This window comes from Mastacembelus armatus, chromosome 4 (genome assembly GCF_900324485.2).
Source record: "Mastacembelus armatus chromosome 4, fMasArm1.2, whole genome shotgun sequence".
Lineage (NCBI taxonomy): Eukaryota > Metazoa > Chordata > Actinopteri > Synbranchiformes > Mastacembelidae > Mastacembelus > Mastacembelus armatus.
The window spans coordinates 3,009,431-3,028,379 of NC_046636.1; positions in this window are offsets into that span (position 1 = coordinate 3,009,431).

Consider the following 18,949-nt stretch of genomic DNA (forward strand, 5'->3'; position numbering starts at 1 on the left):
CTTGCGGTACACTCAGCATTTAGTCTTTGTGTGAATAAGATAAGATGAGATAAACTTTATTCATTCCCAAGGGGAGATCCAGAATATAAAAATAACACTTAGTAAATAAGTTCATTTGGAGTTTGATGAGTGGCTTGGCTATGAAATATTAATACTTACTGTAGGAAATAAGCAAGGCAGTCATTCCCGAGATAGGAATTACTGTAGTCTGTAATTTAAAATATCCGGCAGCGAATTATGACTCACCAGTGGGGTGTCGACCAAAAGCTCTGCCTCAGCTCAAACTGTCAGACTTGCTCCATGACTTAATCCTCAACGTCAAGGTCACTGGCACAGAAAATATTACTCATATTGATTTATTTGGTAAAACTAGTTTGATGTCAGATTTACAGCATATAATGGTCTTTGATTATAACTGGAGGAAACAGATACATTATAATACCTTAGTCTTACCAATGTTTAGTTCTTTTAATTAATGGTTGTTATTAACCAGCCCATGTTGAAGGACAAGTAAAGGCCAAATGATTGTCAGTTTTCATTCATGTGCTACTATATCTACGATGCTGAAAAACCTCAACTACTGAACCTAAAACATGCATCTGATGGAAACTGCTGCCTTGACTTTGTTCCCTGACAGTGTTTTTTTCCCCAGAGTGAGAAGCAGAGCCTGTGCCAAGAGCAGCCGGTGCTAACCCGCACCCTACTCTCTGAACTCATTACGCACTTAATCATCTGACCTGCCACTTTACTCGCATTAATTTACAGCAAGGCATAGATGGACCTCATTCTCATTTGAGGATCCGGATTACCTCATTTTCTTTTTCTCTCCAATATTCTCCACTGTGTACTTGGACTGAGGTGATGATCAAAAGTCATCTATCTTCCATTTCTCCTTCCTTAAACCTGTTTGTTCATGGGTAAAGATAGTAGGCAATGGTAGCTACACGTCTGAAACTACCTGCCCGAATAGAGCTCAGCATGGTGAAGGACTAAAGGCACCAAATTCATGTCACATGCACCAGCACAGAAAAACGTCTTTGGAGCAAACTGTTTGGGGCTTAATGTTGGTGTGAGCATGGACCGATACTGACACTTTGATGAGTCGATCCTGAAATGCCCAGGTTGACCCTGCTGTGAATAAGGACTTTGTTCAGAGTTTAGCCCGACAACCAAGCCTTTCCATAAAACCTCACTACCACAGCTGAGCAGAGATAGAACCTGAGAACCTCCTCAATAAGAAACGCCTTCAAATGGTCACCTTTGTCAAGGGGAACTCTTTTAGTACATATTTTGTTCCGTTGCTTCTGGGTTGTTCCATTTCCTGCCATTGCCCTCACTTAATATTTCAATTAACCTATTTATCCTTTCTTCCTCATTGCTTTTGAAACGCAGTGTTTGACATAGAGTGTTCAAAGGGAACCCAGATACATTGATTCCTAACGCTTCACAGACCAAACCCTTCTCTCCACAATCTCCTTTTTTTCTTTCTGGCAAATCATATGAGGCTCCTCTAGTCAGGAGCCTGACTTTGAAACAGTGAGTGAGTGTGTGAGTGTGTGTGTGTGAGAGTGTGTGTGTGTCTGTGTGTGTTGGGGAATAGTGTGTGTTGAGGTGTTTGTCAGGCTCAGATAAGCATATGTGTGCAGTGGTTCGGCTGCAAAACAGAACTCCCACTGTGTCGAGCTGATAAGACGTGAAAGTTCGATTTGTGTTTTCCTCTTTCTTCCCACCCTCCATTATGGCTCATGTGGATTTTATTGGACAATGGGTTTACTTATGATGAGGTGAAGCAAGTTTCTGGTTTAAGCAATGTAATCCAAAAAATACTTACTGTTTTTTTCTTTAAATACTTTCAATTTATGAATGCTACCATTTTGCACTGAATTATTTTGATATACTTAATATTCCATATTAACGAAAGTTAATTTCCAGTATATATATATGTATATGTGTGGCTGGGTAGATAGACCTCTTGTGGGGTTTGTGGGGGAATGATTTTTTTGTTGGGCCCCTATAACATCCTTACACCAGCGTTCAATACCTACCAAGTGGGTGTAACGTGTACTAAAATACGTTACCTATGGTGCTCAGTTGGAGATCCTGTTTTTTTTAAATATAGTAATAACCTAAGAAACAAAAAATCCAAACTGAGTTCCACCATATTTCTAATTTAGGTCAGATGATCCAGATATAATTAAAGCGTAAACAACATGTCACTATATTCTACCTGGTAGCACTTTTAAAGACACATTTTTGGCAGTAGAGTTATGAATATACACACAAAGGAACGTGCCAAGAAATGGGTGAGGCTTCCTATGTTCACATTCATGTCCTATTATGTGGGTCCAAAAAGGAAAGCTCTGGTCTGCAGAGACCCCTACTTAACAATCATTCTAATATACTGAATTGAAAATGTAGATGTCTAAATCTCTACTGTGACAAAAGATCATTTTAAATGTAGTCTTTAATAAAGATTGAAATCTTGCTTCTCTACTTTTAGTTTTCACCTCTGGGACAGTGCATTGAAATCAGATCATTTTCAAAAACCTCACAACACTAGATGGAGCTCCTGCTTCATCATACACCTACAGCATCTCTCTTCATCTCTGTGATGTAGCGCGCTCATGACACCTTCCTGACAATTTTGACAGTTTCAGCCTCAAACTTGTGAGTGCTACAGGAAGAGCAGCCCATGATTGGCACGCTGACGGACAGACAAACAGTGAAAACCTCAAAACCAGCTGTCCTTGCCATACAGCCATCTGCCACTTTCTGTCTAAGTGGATGATGAGTGCTTAGATTGGAGTGCTGCTTTGATTGTTATACATTTTGTGCCCATATGTTCTGAAATATATTTGGGCTTTTTAGTGTTTCTGTACAGTAGCAATAGATGTAACAGAATTAGTAAAAGCGTTAGCAGCAGACGCAGTATTAGTTGATAGATCATACCTATAGCTGACAACAGCTATGATCTATTGACATGCTTGCAGGGAAGATATAGCTTGCTCCACAGAATCATATAAAGAGCAGCATTGTTGGCTTACATCTAAGCCTGTCTGACATTTTGCTCATTCAACCATGGGGGTTACATTTCCTGACACCTGGAAATATTGGAAAGATCCAGGATTTCATTGGATGGGATGTAGTATTCACCCAAAGAAATGTGGATAAAAAACATGTTTTTCCTCTTAACTCTGACCATACTCTGGAATGTGATGGACACCGCTGGACATCACTGCTATGATCAATATCAAAAAAGATATAAATTATAGAGTAGAACCAATTTGTCACAGGGGCAAGTTCTTGTTTTTCATTCTAGCTGTCAGTTGGATGAGAAATGAAAAATCACCTTTTCATCATGCACTCTGGCACAGCACTGTCTTTGGCAGACCTGCTGAACAGCAGAAATATTTTCTTTTGACACACATAAATAGTTGATTTTAGTTTCTACTGGAAACACCGCCGCGCCAGTCGGTCCTGCTAATTACGTACGATGTTTCATCCGCTTGGCTGTCCACGGTAACATTATGTTGCAGTAACAATAGGAAAAAAAAAGAACATCAACCTCAATGAATATGGTGAGAAAATAAAACAGAAAAGAGAAACTTATGGAATTCAAATGTCACTGAATGTCAATACGTCAAAGGCACTGTAAAGCTCATAAGGAGCTACTTCTGATCAGCACTTCACATTTGAGCCAAGTGGACCTATGACTGTCAGCACTGAACCCAACCCTGTGACATTTAAAATGGAGAACAGGGAAGGTTTTCACTGCCCCAGTGCACAAAATGACAGTAATATCTCAAGGTGTGTGTAACATGGATGATAGCAGGTAGCTGGAATTTCTGGCATTCAGAACTTAACTCTCTAGGCTATACTTGTTATTTTGGAACAGAAGTTGTCTGGCCATTTATTCATTTTATTTACAAATTAATTCTGCTCATCCTGGCAGCTGAATGTCTTTGCTAGACTGCAGCGGCCAGGTATTCCCAAGGCAAGTCGGAACTAAGAAATGTGAGTGTGGGACCTGTACCACATGACATGTTTAGATCTTTATTTTTATTTTATTTATTTATTTATTTTTTACCAGTGATGGGGTGAAGAGCATGATTAAAACAATATTTAAGTAAATTAATAAATGCAGTTTATTAGGAAGCTGCTGACTCCATCACAATGTAAACAAAGACCCTAGCTGGCCCTTTGTGCTAAATGCTGATGTCAGCATGCTAATATGTTAATGTGCCAACATCTGCTAATTACCACTGAACACAAAGCAGAGCTGAGATTGATGGCAATGCGAATAGTGTTGCAGCTATATTGGACTAAAGAAATGTCACTTGTTAATGTTGCTAAATTAAAGATCACTACGGACCACCGAACTCATTACAACTATCCTGAGGGAGTCATGAATGTACAAAACTTCATGGTGATCCATCCATGGTGAGTTGTGTATTGACTGACTAATCAACCAACCAACCAACACTGAGTCACTGACATCAAAAAATCTTTTTTTTCAAACCTCCTGCAGAGGTCACGGATGACTTAATACCACTTTAAGTCCTATGAAGGAATTGATAGAACTGACTCAGTATGGCAATATTCATGCCAGTTACAGCATATCTATTGGAAACCATGCATTAAAACTCACTACGGCTCATTAGGAATGGAAGATAGGTCACCAATCAATCAAGGTCACTGTGAAGATGATGCCATGCCACAGCTGGAGGGCTCTGAGGCTGATGAGTGTCAGCGGCTTCTGGTGAGCTAATGTTTCCCTCACTAGGCTCCCCTTGTTCCCTACTTCGCAGACAAGTCCTTTTCTGACAGAGGGAGCTGCAGGAGGAGGAAGGAAATAAAAGCTGACATATCAGCACCCTCTCCTCATCTTGTCAGAATTGTCCTCTTTTGCCCCGATCCAATATCCAGAACCTCTTGTTCTCTTTTTCTTTCCCCGTCTAGTTCTCATTCCTATAGGCTGCTCATGCTAGCTGTGAAGAGAGAGCCTTTTATTATCTCCCCCTGTGGGGGTGTACTTCTGTGCTAGCATATATGAATGTGTGTGCATGGCATATTTCATATACTCTCATACTCCTTTAACAGTACTGCTTTCTCTTCAGCTTCCTGCTTCTCTCTCCACCCGTTACCGTTTTAAATTCTCCCCTTTATTCTCTCTGTATCTTGCTTAGAGTAATAGATCCAGATTTGTGGGAGTAATCATGGCAGAGGAGGAGGAGAGGAGTATCAGGAAGGAAGAGGAGATTAGCTGAACAGTTATTTGGTGTGGTGGGATGTTTTTATTTTCTGCTGCATCTTCAGTTCTGTTTGACAGCACATATCCAGATTGTTCAGGATGCTTCATTCAGCAATTAACTAATCATGTTCTTTACAGTTTGTACAGTTTTGTATGAGAATCTATTTTTGGCACAGGGGAACAGGAAACTGTAGTGTTAGTCATTTGGATGGAAATCTGAGAGCTGTAAAAGCTCAGTAGCTCAGTAATAACAGTAATAACAGAGATAATTTATTCAAATAGCAAACATTTAAGACACTTGACCTCCTTCGTGCCATATGTGATGGATAGGTAGATCGATAGATAGATGAGGGCGCGGCAATCAGTTTTTGACCTTTTCATACGACAAAGCAACTCTTAACACTGGATATGTCTACAACAACTGATGGTTAATTTTAACCTCTAGGCAATGTTCCCAGTAAGTGTGGCCCTTTATGTCTTTTCTATTAATTGGCGTGACAATTTGCAGTTGTTCCCATTAAGGCTTATATGTTAATGGGAAACATTTAAGAAGAAAGAGGAGGAAAAGTCAAGGGAAGATAATCAACGGTGCATTCTAGGCAACTGAAAGCAAGTTGCACTCCACACTTGATTTGAGCATTAATTATTCTAATGAAAGAAGGGAATCCACTTTAAGGTCAAACTGAGCTACCGGCAGATACATTTGGTATTGGAAGTCATACTGTATGTTAATTAATACATTCATCTGAGAGAGGAGGTGTGCCAAATGCTCCTTTCTAATGACCTTGCCGATCAACTAACCCTCATGTTCTTGTTTCTTAACAAGTCTGCCTCATTAAGAACTTGTACTGTATAACTGGCCATCTGAAAATCACAGTCAGTGAATTCTGTGAATTGCATTTAGTCATCAACACATTTGACACAAAGGCAGATAAGATGTTATTGAATCACACAGGCCATTGGCAAGACTCTGTTTTGCAGTTTATTTAATGAAAAAAGTAAAACCGCTAAGGGGCTACAATAGATCACAGTATATATGTGTATTGTAAGGATTTGCTTTGACATGTTTACTAACACTCTTAACATTGTAATGACCAAAAGGAAGTTATAACTTACTTACAATGTAGATACTAGTAATTTTATTGCCACAATATTCCGGGTGAATTAAAAATGGGCATAGTGTGTAATATCACATCAGCACAACCAGCTAGATGATAAACTAGTCACTGCTGGGACCCATCTGTAATTTATTTAAGGCATGTCATTACACCATAACAGAACTTTGTGTTGTGATGTGAAACATGGAGCATCCACTCATCCATCATCTATACCCACTTATTCCAAACTCTCTTCTGGAGAAAGGCAGCGGTCCACCCCGGACAGGTCACCAGTAACATGGAAGCTGTGGAGTGCTAATGTTATGGGCCATCCAATTCATAGCAATGCCAGCTCACAAATGTCAGTCAACAGTGCCAATGGAAACACTCATTAAGACACTTGATGCATAGATGCTGTTTTTAGAAATATGTCCAAAACTTTACTCTTTGAAAAATGGTATGACTACAGTATTATCTTATTTTGCTGTATACAAGGAGTGAGAGACTTAACAAAGCATATACTTCCCTATAATAACATAGCAATGTTCCTTTCAGATAGAGAAAAGATGCTGAAGTATAATCTGACTCTATTTGCCGTCATCAGTCTAGTAAAGAGACTGACATCTCACCTAAAAATCCACATTATGCCACATCTCTGGGACTTCCTGACATGTGAACACGAGCATCTGTTCTGCTGTCAATACCGAGATGCTCCTTTGCACAGAGAGGAAGTAGGCATGAACTTAGTGAACTTGTAAAATGTTGGTTTAAACTTTTGCACCACTCGCAGCGCCGCTAACAGCTCTGAGCCAGAATGAAGACCCATACCCTGTGCTCTTCCTCAGCCACCTTTTCCATCTTTTCTAATTAATTCTCTGTGGAGCTTCACACCTGCGGGGGCTGGACCAGCTCTGCTCTCTTGTTTCTGGCTACAGCAGACAGTAATAAATGTTCGCCTATACAAAAAGTACCGTCTTAGGTCATATAGATTGGGAACAGTATAGCATGCCAGAGGCTTAGTATTGACAGCTCCATGACTTCACTAAACTCAAAACTTACTTATCAACCTCACCCCAGTTAAACGCAGGGTTTGTTTGAAAATAATTGTGTCATACAAAGTGTTGTCCAGCCTCGTGTAAAGGCAAGTGCTCTGAAGTAGAACGAGTTGCATCAAGTTTGATTTGAATGTTTTAATATCTCCAATTTTCCTAATACGCATGTCACAACAAAATGTCAAGAAACGCAGACCCAACTTCATGTCCTGAGGGAGCATGAGTGGACTCTGACTGCACATGTATCGTATTGCAGCTCGACTTGAAATGATCTTGTGCCACTTGTTTCCAGAAAAACACATTTAAAAAAAAAAAAAAAAAAATACCAGTCTTTAAGGAAAACCTTTTGCAGCTTCAAATTAAACTGCCAGTGTGAAAGTGCCCTAAATTTCATCCCCCTAAACTGTTGGATAAAGACGCCACCTTGGCTGCTCTCACTTGGCGCCCAGTTGTTTCTGATTGGAGGCTTTAGAGCTGAGCCAACGAAGTGGAGCATCTTGTTTGATCTGCCAGAGCGATGTTCCCTCATCCACACAGAACAGTGTGAAACATAAAGGCAAAGCCAAAAAAGACATCGACAATTAGTAAGTCAGTTAGGCTTCACCTCTACCCTGCACCTCTCCCAGCTGACCCCGTGGATAAACACAGTCACTCACACCCACTCTGCCCACTACCACTTTAAGATTCATCTAGACTCATGGCTCTGTTTTGTAATTGCCTCACAGGCTTGGTTACTGAGAGCCAGCCTGTTAGGAGAGCACCGGAGTGGAACATAACATTTTCAGTTTCAATTAGGTCTAGGAGGCCATACATAATGCACGGGGGAGGTTTGGTCCCCTCGGAGTGCTGAACTGATGAACTAGTGGGGAAATGACGCAGCAGTGGTCGAAGGGGCTGTGCTGTTTGTGCTGCATATGACTGTATGATTTGTCAGCCCTAAGTGAATTAGTGTGTGCTCATTGGAATGTAAAGATAAGTCTGGAGTGAGTGTTTGAGAGAGAGTGTGTGTGTGTGTGTGTGTGTGAGAGAGAGAGAGAGAGAGAGAGAGAGGGACAGTAAGCTGTAAAAGGTAATTACACCAGCCTGAACTAACTGTGTTACATTCAAACTCACGACATTACAAATTACCTGGTGTGGATGTTAGCTAACTGAGCTGCAGCAGTCCCGGCTAATTGGGACCTTCTGTCATGTGATGTGTCTTTACCGTCTTGTAATCTGCAGCTGTCCACTTAAGCACAATGTTCAGAAATGATCTTTGTTATCTTACTTCTTATGTAATCATCCCGGCTGACTCGCTGGGATTACATTTGTGTTCAATGACTTTACGTTGCATGACCAAACTCCACTGCAGGAAGTTTGTGTCAAATGTTTGTGTCCAGATTTCATGCTGGAAACTGGAATTTGCGTGAACAGATCTTTGATACCGAATCTTCACAATGGACCGATCGCACTGGATGTTATTGTTAGTGTCCCGATTAGTCGCTGTGCAGTGGTGTGCTCTTATGACACTGCTGTCTGCTGAGCGAGTAAACTTTAAGTGAAAGCAGACCACAAGAGCTACAGAAAAAATCATGAGTGTTTACATTGACCTAGTTTTACAGTGAAAATCAGCAACAGAATGAACATAAATCAATGATGTTCTGATCAATGCCTCGATCATTCACTAGTGTTCATCTGGTACAATCAATATATATATATATATATATATATATATATATATATATTTTTTTTTTAATCAAGCAGTGACTAGAAGTCTTTGTATTGAACTGTATGAAATAATTTGAATCAGAAAACTGATTGTTATGTCCTTTTTACTGCCTATTCGGCTTCAGTTTACCCCTGCTGTATCTCAACTAATTTATTAGTTAGTTTTAGTAGCATAACACATTCTGTGGGTACTGTAATATTGTATAGAGGTTATACAATTAATAGAAAAAGCATTTAAAGTTAAAATATAATCACAGAACGAAGTAGTTTAATATTAGGTTGCCTCACTCATGCATCCATCTCCATTTTATTTTATCTTTTCTCTGTAGAGAGCATAGCCTCTTTGGTTCCTGTATTAATGAATGCCTCCCTGAAATTAGAAGTGCTTGCATAAAGTTTTATGGACTCGCAAGACAGATGCTCTGATTAAATCTGTGTGTGTAATGGCCCTCAGTGCTCAGAAGGTTTCTCCTCCCCCGTTTTGACATTGTGCACCCTCAGGCTTCCAAACTTCCCATCTATGCCATCCTCTCTGCCTGCCAGTTAACTAGCTTCGCTGTCTCTGAACTCCCTGGCTTTCTTTCACCTTTCAGCCCCTCTTAGCCAAAAGTGGCGTGGAGCACTCCACTGACTGTTTCCCTCACTCTCACATTTATATTCCCATCCTACAAACATGATATATCGACCTGCAGTGATGGTGTAAACTTGTATAAAACTTGGTTCCCAAGTGAAAGTTGAGCCAGTGCCCAAAGTGGGTAATTTATTTGCTGTATCATATATTTTTTCCAACATTTATACATAAGCCCTGATATAATTCTCGATATGTGGATCCTGAGGGACCTTGAGCTGTGAGTCCAAATCAGGGTTATTTCATGTGTCTAAATGATGATAAAGTGGCTTCCTATTGACATAGAATTATTGACAGAGACGTCTGTAATATTTTAATTTCTTTTATTGTACATTTGTCATTTTAGCAGAACCTTTTTGGATCTGCAGCATAACTGTAAGGAACGGATTACTGGAAATAGTTAACAGTTATTTTTGTATGAATGCAGTTTGACTTTATGAAGAACAATAACTATTTATCCCATGTTGTTTCTCCTTTTATTGTTATATTGGAAAACCTTGTGTAATTAATGAAGGTCACATTGCTGAAATGACCATTAGTTTGTTTCTTAAAGGAACATAAACTATTATAGAAACAAACCACTGTCTGTGGTGTAGCGGGATGTTGTGCTTTTCCACTAATTGCAAAGCCGTCCGACTAATGCAGTCATAGGTTACGTGAAATAGTTTCTTTTACAGGAGGATGGTTTTATATGATTAAAAAACTGTTTTCTGATTCAGTTTTCTGATTAAATCATTCTTTTTTTTTTTACCATGTCTTAACATACTTTCCTTTGAGTGGCACTGAAATTGACGGCCTGTTGCCATCATTTCTCTGCCGTGCATCGAGCTGCTTCTCCTCTGTTTTCGTGACACACAAACAGCCCCTCACTTTACGTTGCATAGTGATATGTGACCGTCCACAGGGAGCAATTGACTACCAGAGAATGACAACAGACAGAAGCCCCACTTACCAGCAACGGCAAGCTCTTTGTGTGTGTGTATTTATGTGATTGGTCAGGCCAGAGAGGCCAAGTGGCCGAGTGCCCGCCCCAGCAAGACAAAACGAGACAGTACAGAACAAGCCATTTTTTCCCAACCCCCTCTGGTTAAATTCCCTATTTTCCCACCACTCACCCTGGAATTGCTCTGTCTCTCTCTATGAGCAGCGTCCTCATGGCACAGTGGGCAACATACCCAGCAGGTAAACAGGAGGAAGCTGAGGTGAGGCAGCGGTGGAGGGAGGCATAGGTGAACAAATTAAATGCGAGACCACAGAGAAGCAGCTGATAAAATCGCAAACTCTCTATTTGGGTTTGTTCAGTTCTGGTGGAGCAGAGAACAAAACTCTCCTGGGTAGCCATGGATCATGTTGACCTCCATCTCTTTTATGTTCATCTGCTGTTATTTACTCAAGTCAAACATAGACAGAGCTACACTGAACACTGTTGTCTTGTCAAGACTCAGAGGTGTGCATGACCTTCCCCAGACCCTATGGTGAAGCTGAATGGCCACAGGCTGCTCTTTAGCTCAGCAAGTCAAGCGAGTTTCAGATTTCCCCAGGTCCTGTTCACTACCAGTGGATCAGTGGGTCAAAGAACCAGGCTTTTCCGTACTTTGTTTAACCCCTCCAGGAGCACCGGATACGTTTTTTCGGACAATCAGCTGAAACTCAATGTGATTAATTGATTACGATTTTATTGTCAGTTATAAATTTGATATCTGAAGGGTAATACCTACCAATAGAGACTATCATTTTCAAAAGGACACCAGTGGTTGAGAGAAGAGAGAAAATACACCGTGCCTGCTGTTAGCCGATAATTTGGTATTTCTGGTAGCCCATTGATTTTGTGCTAAGGCCAGGGGCTGGAGGTCATATGCTGGCAGGGAAAATGCCACACATCAGAACAGATTTTGATGCTGCATTATTTAACCATTCAGCTTTTAAGCCAAAATGGACAAGAAGCCCATGAAGTGCTCATGTTGATTCGAACAACATTTCTATGAGAGTTTGGCAAATCCCACCATTCACTCAACTGGTGTTTACTAGGACTGCTCTATCACCAAGATTCAACCAGTTCTCCAAACATTTACTTTACCGTACAATACAACACTTTGCACACCAGAACTTTGGCATCATGGAAATGCTCCATGTGACTGTTCTATAGCGGGTGTGGGTGTGGGTGTGGGTTAAAATAACCTTTATAGTCAGAGTTAATAATTAATTAACACACAGTTTAAGGTTAGAGACTGGTCAAGGTTGGAGTGGATGACTCCTGTTGAGAAACCTTTTTTATCCATGACCAAACAGGGAAACATAACTTAAAATGTCACCTGGATTCCTTTTTTGTTCATGCTCTAATTACCAAGTTTACTAGAGGCTGCCACACTAGAACATGTCACTGCTGGTCTTAAGCACCTGCTCCTTTTTAAACACTGACAGTCTCCTAAGAGCATGCACTCAGCTTACTAGCGACTATACCTGCTCAAGACACATAAAATATTCATTAATCTACTGGACTACCAAGACTAAGAGGCTGTATCCATTCCAACAGTCCAGCAGTGAATGGATCTATATCCAGGCTGACTTAAGAGAGTGATACTCTCACATTTTTCTCTGATCTCCAAGGAGAAAAAAACAAAACAAAACACTAACATTAGCGTCCAAAGCCAGTTTATGTAAATAAGTCACTCTTAGCAAAGAGAGTCATGATACCTCAAGGCTGCTAACTGTTTGATGGAGAGCATGGTCCCCCTGAGGAATCAAACAGTTATTTGTTTGCACTTATGTGCTATGTTAACTGTTTTTGCACTGATAGAAAGGGTGAGAAGGGGATTACAATCCCCTATAGTGCAGACTGGAGCTGGAATTTGATCAGCGCTGGCATCGATTTTCTGATTTGTACCAGCACGTGGGCATGTGCACTGAAAAAGTCAAGCATATTGGAAGGATTTCCTCACATATATACACTTACTGTGTACATGCACACATGTTCATATTGACCTTCAAGACTCCAAGTCCCATACTGAGGTTTCACTTTTTCCCTCCCACATGCAACATACGTTATACACAATAAACATGCACTCATTAAAGATAAATTAATACATGTTTATAACATTTCAAAATCTCTCTTCTAATAAACAGAGCACTCAAACTGACTCATAGTCTTACTGACCAACGTGGTGTTTACACTTTTATTGTGTTGAATGTCACGTCCGGTGAGCTTGATCACTAAAAACCTGTGCAGAGTTTTCATAGCAGTGCAGGATTTTACTTATGAACATTTAACCATGCTTCCGTACTGTATATGCAAAGGGCAGGCAGCAGATTATATGCAATAACGCAATGTAATGAATAATTGATTCCTGGCTCTAGGGTGAGAAAACGAAGAGGTTGCCAGGACAACCGGTCTGTGATAATGCCATCTAATTTACACCCCCACCTACCTCTAGACGCTGCCTTCACATGGACTGCCTTTAATTGGTTCCTGTTCCTTCTCACCTGGACACAAACATACAAATGACAAACTCAGCAAGAAACACACAATACCCGCTATGTCCTCTGGTGGAAAAAATAACATGCAAAACTGTGTATGCATATCACAGATGTGAAATGATGTATAGGCCTGTTATTTGAACTTTCAACTCTTTCAACTGTTTGAAATTTTATCTGTTGGAAAATGTTTTGTGTAAACTTTTCTGAAAGCCATACTTGGTCTGGACTCACTGTGCCATCCGTATATGAAATGTTGGTAAGCATTTTAATTATAGAGCCCATATTATCATAATTACAGGATAATTAGCTGGCAGCAGAATACAGTGTGTGAAATTATGGGCTATTAAATTGCAAAGTGGATGGAAGCTGGGCACTGCTATCTGTCATTTTTGAGGGTTTATTTTTAATCAAAATTCAACTGAATCCACCAATTTCAGCAGTAGGTATTCACTCTGGATAACTTTATAAGTAGAGTGACAAAATATATTCATTCATTCATTCATTATCTATACCTGCTTACTCCTATTTAGGACCTGCTGGAGCCTTTCCCAACTCTCTTTTCTGTGAAAGGCAGGGGTACACCCTGCACAGATCGCCAGTCCAAATTACAATGAATGTAATTTCCTTTAACAAACCATCAGGTTTGTTTATTTCAGTATTTAAAATGCAGCAAATGATAAACTAAATGTGAGTAGAAAGTTCAGATTAATATAGCTGGAGGAGATGTCTCACAGCGAATAATCTGCTTTGATCTGATGGTTTTAAACATATTGAATGGATACAGATGACTGGTCCTATACAGAGCAACAACTCCTTCATTCACATTTTTCTCTGATTAAAACACCTTCCTCAAAGCTCCAGGTTCCTTTGATGCTTTTGAGAAAAAAATAAAAACTAGGTGTGGCTGAATGATGCAACATTCAGCTGTTTCTACTGTCAGAAAAACAGATGGAAAAACAGGCTTTAATTCAGACAAGAGCAGGCAGGGACCTTGCACATATCCATGCTTGTGTAGGGCCCATGCTTTGGAGTGTTTCTTTGTTTCTCTCGATTTCCCTATCTCCCTCCATTGCTCTGTTCATTAATCAGGTCTTTATTAAACAAAAGCAGCTTCCAGCACTGCCTAAAAAGGTGCATAGATAATCTTGATATGAAGACAGAGTATTTACCCTCCTTACCCTCTACCTCTGCAAGGCATTCTGCGTGGCAATGGAAGGAAAAGCTCTTGTGATGCATAAAGACTGATTGAAAATATCAACCTTTTGTAAATATTACATAGAATTCTGTTTAATAGTCTTTGAGCTATTGTGCTTCAGAAAGCCAAACATCTGCTGCCAAGTACAGTCTGTGTAGATAGAGGTGACATGCACGGACAAAATGAACGGTGAAGTGAACTATCCATTGCAGAGAGAGTCTGGAATTTAATTACTGCCGTTTGACACAGACGTTTTTAAGGACACTGGCAATTTCGAGGGCCATTGTCTAACTACTCACAGGAAAAGCGATACAGCCGAGCCGGGCAATCAAACATCCCACAGCAGAGAAAACTGGGCCAGGATGTACTTTCTTTGAACAACAGACAATTTAGAAGTTATAGTTTACTAGTCTATGGCAAAGGAAAAGGCACTCAGAGGAGACAAAAATAATAGTGTGTAACGGTTCAATGTGTATAACAATGACAATGAGGCGTTGAGCTGGAAAGGAGCCCTTAATAGGTATCTGCTTGCCCTGGGGACCACACTAGAGACTTATTGGTCATCCATTCACAAGACAGCGAAGCCTTCTCTCCACCGCCAATCAGCCAATTACAGGCTCCATAACAGGAGGCCTGCTGGCAGCAAGGCAGTCTTTACAAGCCCTGCATCTCAGGCAGGGGAGACGACCCTGTCACAGAATCATAACTATGATGAATATGGGGGTAGGTTTACGGCAGCGCCATTGTTTCTGGTAATGTAAGGTGGGCGTGAAATGGCCATTCATGGGGACCAGACAGCATGACCCTGTTTGAGGCTTTGGAAAACGACGTAAAATACTGTACGATGATGAGAAGGGCAGGGAGAGAAGTGTTAATACAGACTTGTGAACATTTATTAGTGTTAGAGGCAAGGGGCAGCACTAATGTTGCTTCTCACCAACTATCAATGAAGCCAGTTATGAGGGAGATACTAGTTAGAAGTTGAGCAGAAGGGCAGAAAAAGGAGGTATTTTGATAGCTCTGCTTTAATGTTCAGTTCTTTTATAGAGTAGCACCAGTCCATTTTGTCCTGCAAATTACCAATAAAATGGGGTCTAAGCAGATTCTGATCAGCATTCTTGCTTGTCTAACTTGAGTCCATGTCTATCTGATTGCTACTGAATGCCAATGACTGTATAGCACACAGATGTTTTAATGAATTTATCCATTATAATATCTGAATTGCAGCTGAGCCCAACATCACAGCATTTAGATGAGTGATAATTACAGCAGGTGAATCTCAATACCCTAATTTTATTGTCCCTCGAGTTCTCAGTTAACCCGGAAGGCTTTCTGGGATGTCCCAAAGCTCTTATTTCTGCTCTGAGGACCATGACCAAGGACGACACGAGGAAAAGATGCAAGTGACGGAAATACTGATGCAATTAGAGTTTGTAAACTGGAAACACCAACACACGTTCCTCATCTTTAATCTGTACTCATTGTAATTGAGTACATCAGCTGAAACTGAGTGGGACCCACTTGTGGCTCCGGCACAGCCGTAAATACTTTAAGGTGGGGGTCCTAAAAAAAAAAAAAAAAAAATTCAAAAGCATCCCAGAGTTGACAGGACACCCTATATAGTGGGGTGGTAAATTCAGGATGTAGGCTAAACACTGTGGAGCAGCCAGGTGTGTGGTACATGTAAAGGAAACTTGTTTTAGCTGTATGTTCTCATCAGTAGGAACTCACTTAGCTCAGATGAAACACAGCCCTATAGTTGAGCACATTATCAGTCATAGTACAGGCTGCATTCTTTCATAATTCATTCAGAACAATGCTTAAGAGATGATAAGATTTTGATCTCTATTCTGTGGAACACAAACTTTCCACATACCTTAAGCTGCAGACAACTGCTTCCTGATATTTTGCTTGAGCAGTTTGTAATACAGCAGGATTGGGCAACAGAGTCAGAAAGATGAAGGCTGAAGATTGTTCCACTATCGGCAGAGAGGCTATAGCCACTGACCGCTGTGAATAGAGCAGAGCAGAGCAGAGATACCAGACCTCTGTTGACACAGGTATAGACTTGTAGCTCTATCTGTGTCTGTCTAAGTCGAATGGAGCAGAAGATAAGAGGTATATCACAAACGACTGCGGACACATAGTTCCATGCACGCACAAACTATACAAGCCATTGTTAGCTATGCTAATACCATAGCTCTTGGGAAGGCTATGTCTGTCTGTTGATATGTCACTTTGGTCCAATAATACTGGTTGGACGTCCAGATTAGCTATTAGCACAACCAGCAGTAAAAAATGAAAAACCTTGTGAAAAACCTTGGTTTCCAGACAATTCATTTTAATGATGAGGGTGATGCCTAACGCTTCATGTGCCAGGTGGTTTTGCATGAAATATTTCAAAAACCAATAGATGGATTACCATGAATTTTCTTTCATACATTCATGCCTCTCTCCGAATACACTGTTTTGGTAAACCTTTAACTTATGATCAGATACCTGAAAAAACATAATTACATCAACCTGTGTTTTATGCTAATAGGTGAATGTTAGCATGCTAATATGCTAAACAGACATGAAGAAAAGGAACCTTATATCTGTTTAACATCAGCATGGTACATACCTGTCAAAAACTGAAAAAAGCAGGAATCTTTTTTTTTTTCAAATGAATATAAATATACACCCAATAATCAGTGAAAAGTAGTTTACTTTAAAAATTGATTAACGGTAAATGTGTGTGAATCATATCACACTGCAGACAGATATGACTTTTACAGCTCTGGTGCACTGATGCTGCAGGTTCCCCAACCACTCTCACTGTCGACTGTCGTATTTCATTCAGTTATGCCGACCCCCATGCAGTCCCATTGTTTGCCCTAGGAATAGGATTCATCCTCTTTCAATCCCATTTGTGATTATTTTTCTCTTATCCAACTGAAGATCTAATGAAAGTGTTGCATATTGTACAAATTACAAAGCTCTTACGGCTTTGTAATTTGGGGGTTTTATTAATACAACTCACTACAAAATCCCAAATCTATAACTCAATCCACTATTGCATAAGAGAGTTCATTAGGCTGTAGGAGAGTCACAACAATTTATATATCATAATCTCAAAAGTGCTGACGACAAGAACTTCACTCTAGTCTAGATGTTGACAGGGGTCTTTTGGCTCATGAAGCAGGATTACTGGGTTTTCTTTGCAACTGTGCTTTACAAAACCAAAACAAGTTGGTGTTTTACACTTTGTAGGCTAATTTAATAATCCTGCTAAATAAACCAGGCACTGTACCACAGTACTGGATGCCACAGTGTAATTAAGTGGTAGCATTCTGAGTAATGGGGGGAAAGTTATAGGGGTAGGTAATCAGGCTCATTTATAACTGCAGCAGTGCCATGTGGTAACATTAATTTAGTTATAATTTATGCTCTAAAATGAATCTTTCTCACTCTTGCCACACCCTCTTGACAACTTCTAACATTTCTTCTATCATCACTTGTCACCATCTGGTTACGAACAGTGCATCCATGGCTCCATATTCATCTGGCTCTCCTTTTTCTGGGCAAGATGTGCTTCCCCGTTTGCTATCAGCCCCCTGCCTAGCTCAACCCAGCCCAAAAGCCCTTTGATGTGCCACTTCACATTTCACCCTCAAAGCTGTGAAATCTCAATTTTCTGATAAGAGCAACCTCAATTTGTCAGGAGATACTATTTATAGATCTGACAGAGATAGAGCTGCAATAATTCTTAACAAGTACTTAGAACCCATCACTACTTTTGTGTTAAGTAAAAGTAGTGCTGCCCTGGTCGATCCACCTGATAAAGATGCATTGAGGAAGTAGATTTAAAATGATTCTCAGCAGAACTTTTTTCTTATTTTGACAGTGTATTAGACACGGGACCAGTGTGGGCCAGCGTCCTGTTTGAACTCGTACCTCCTGAGGGATGGAGCTCTTTTAATACCTCAATTCAACCCACTTTGTGGTTCTTAGATAGTGCTGCCTCCCTCCACACAGCAGTCAGGAAAATGCTTCAGCAGCCTTTAGAATAAAGACAGTGCTGGGGAGCCACTAAAGCAAACTTTTGTCAAACAAGAAGAATGAGCTATAAACTAGAAACTTTGGCTGAAAAAAAAAAAAAAAAAAAAAACCTGTGTTATCCTAAATTATATAAAGAATGGCAGCGTAATTCAATAGGACTGATTTGATAAATAAAACAACAGGAAAATTTCTCACAGGAGCTACATAATTTGGCTCATATAGGTAAAAGAGTTTTGAGTTGCTTCTTATTAATTCTACTTAAATGGTAAAAGCTAGTGTGAGAAAATCTTAAGGTAATTTTTATTGAATTAGTTTTTTCAGGGTAAAATATTTGGAAAAAAAAAAACTGTCTTTAAGGTCAATAGACATAGTGAAACTAAAAAAATGTCTCTGAACTTTATTTTTCCTATAATTAATAACAAATTATGTAATTTTTAAAAATAAATTACTAGGACCTTTTGGACAACAATGGTAAATAAAGCATTACAGATCAATTCACTGCAA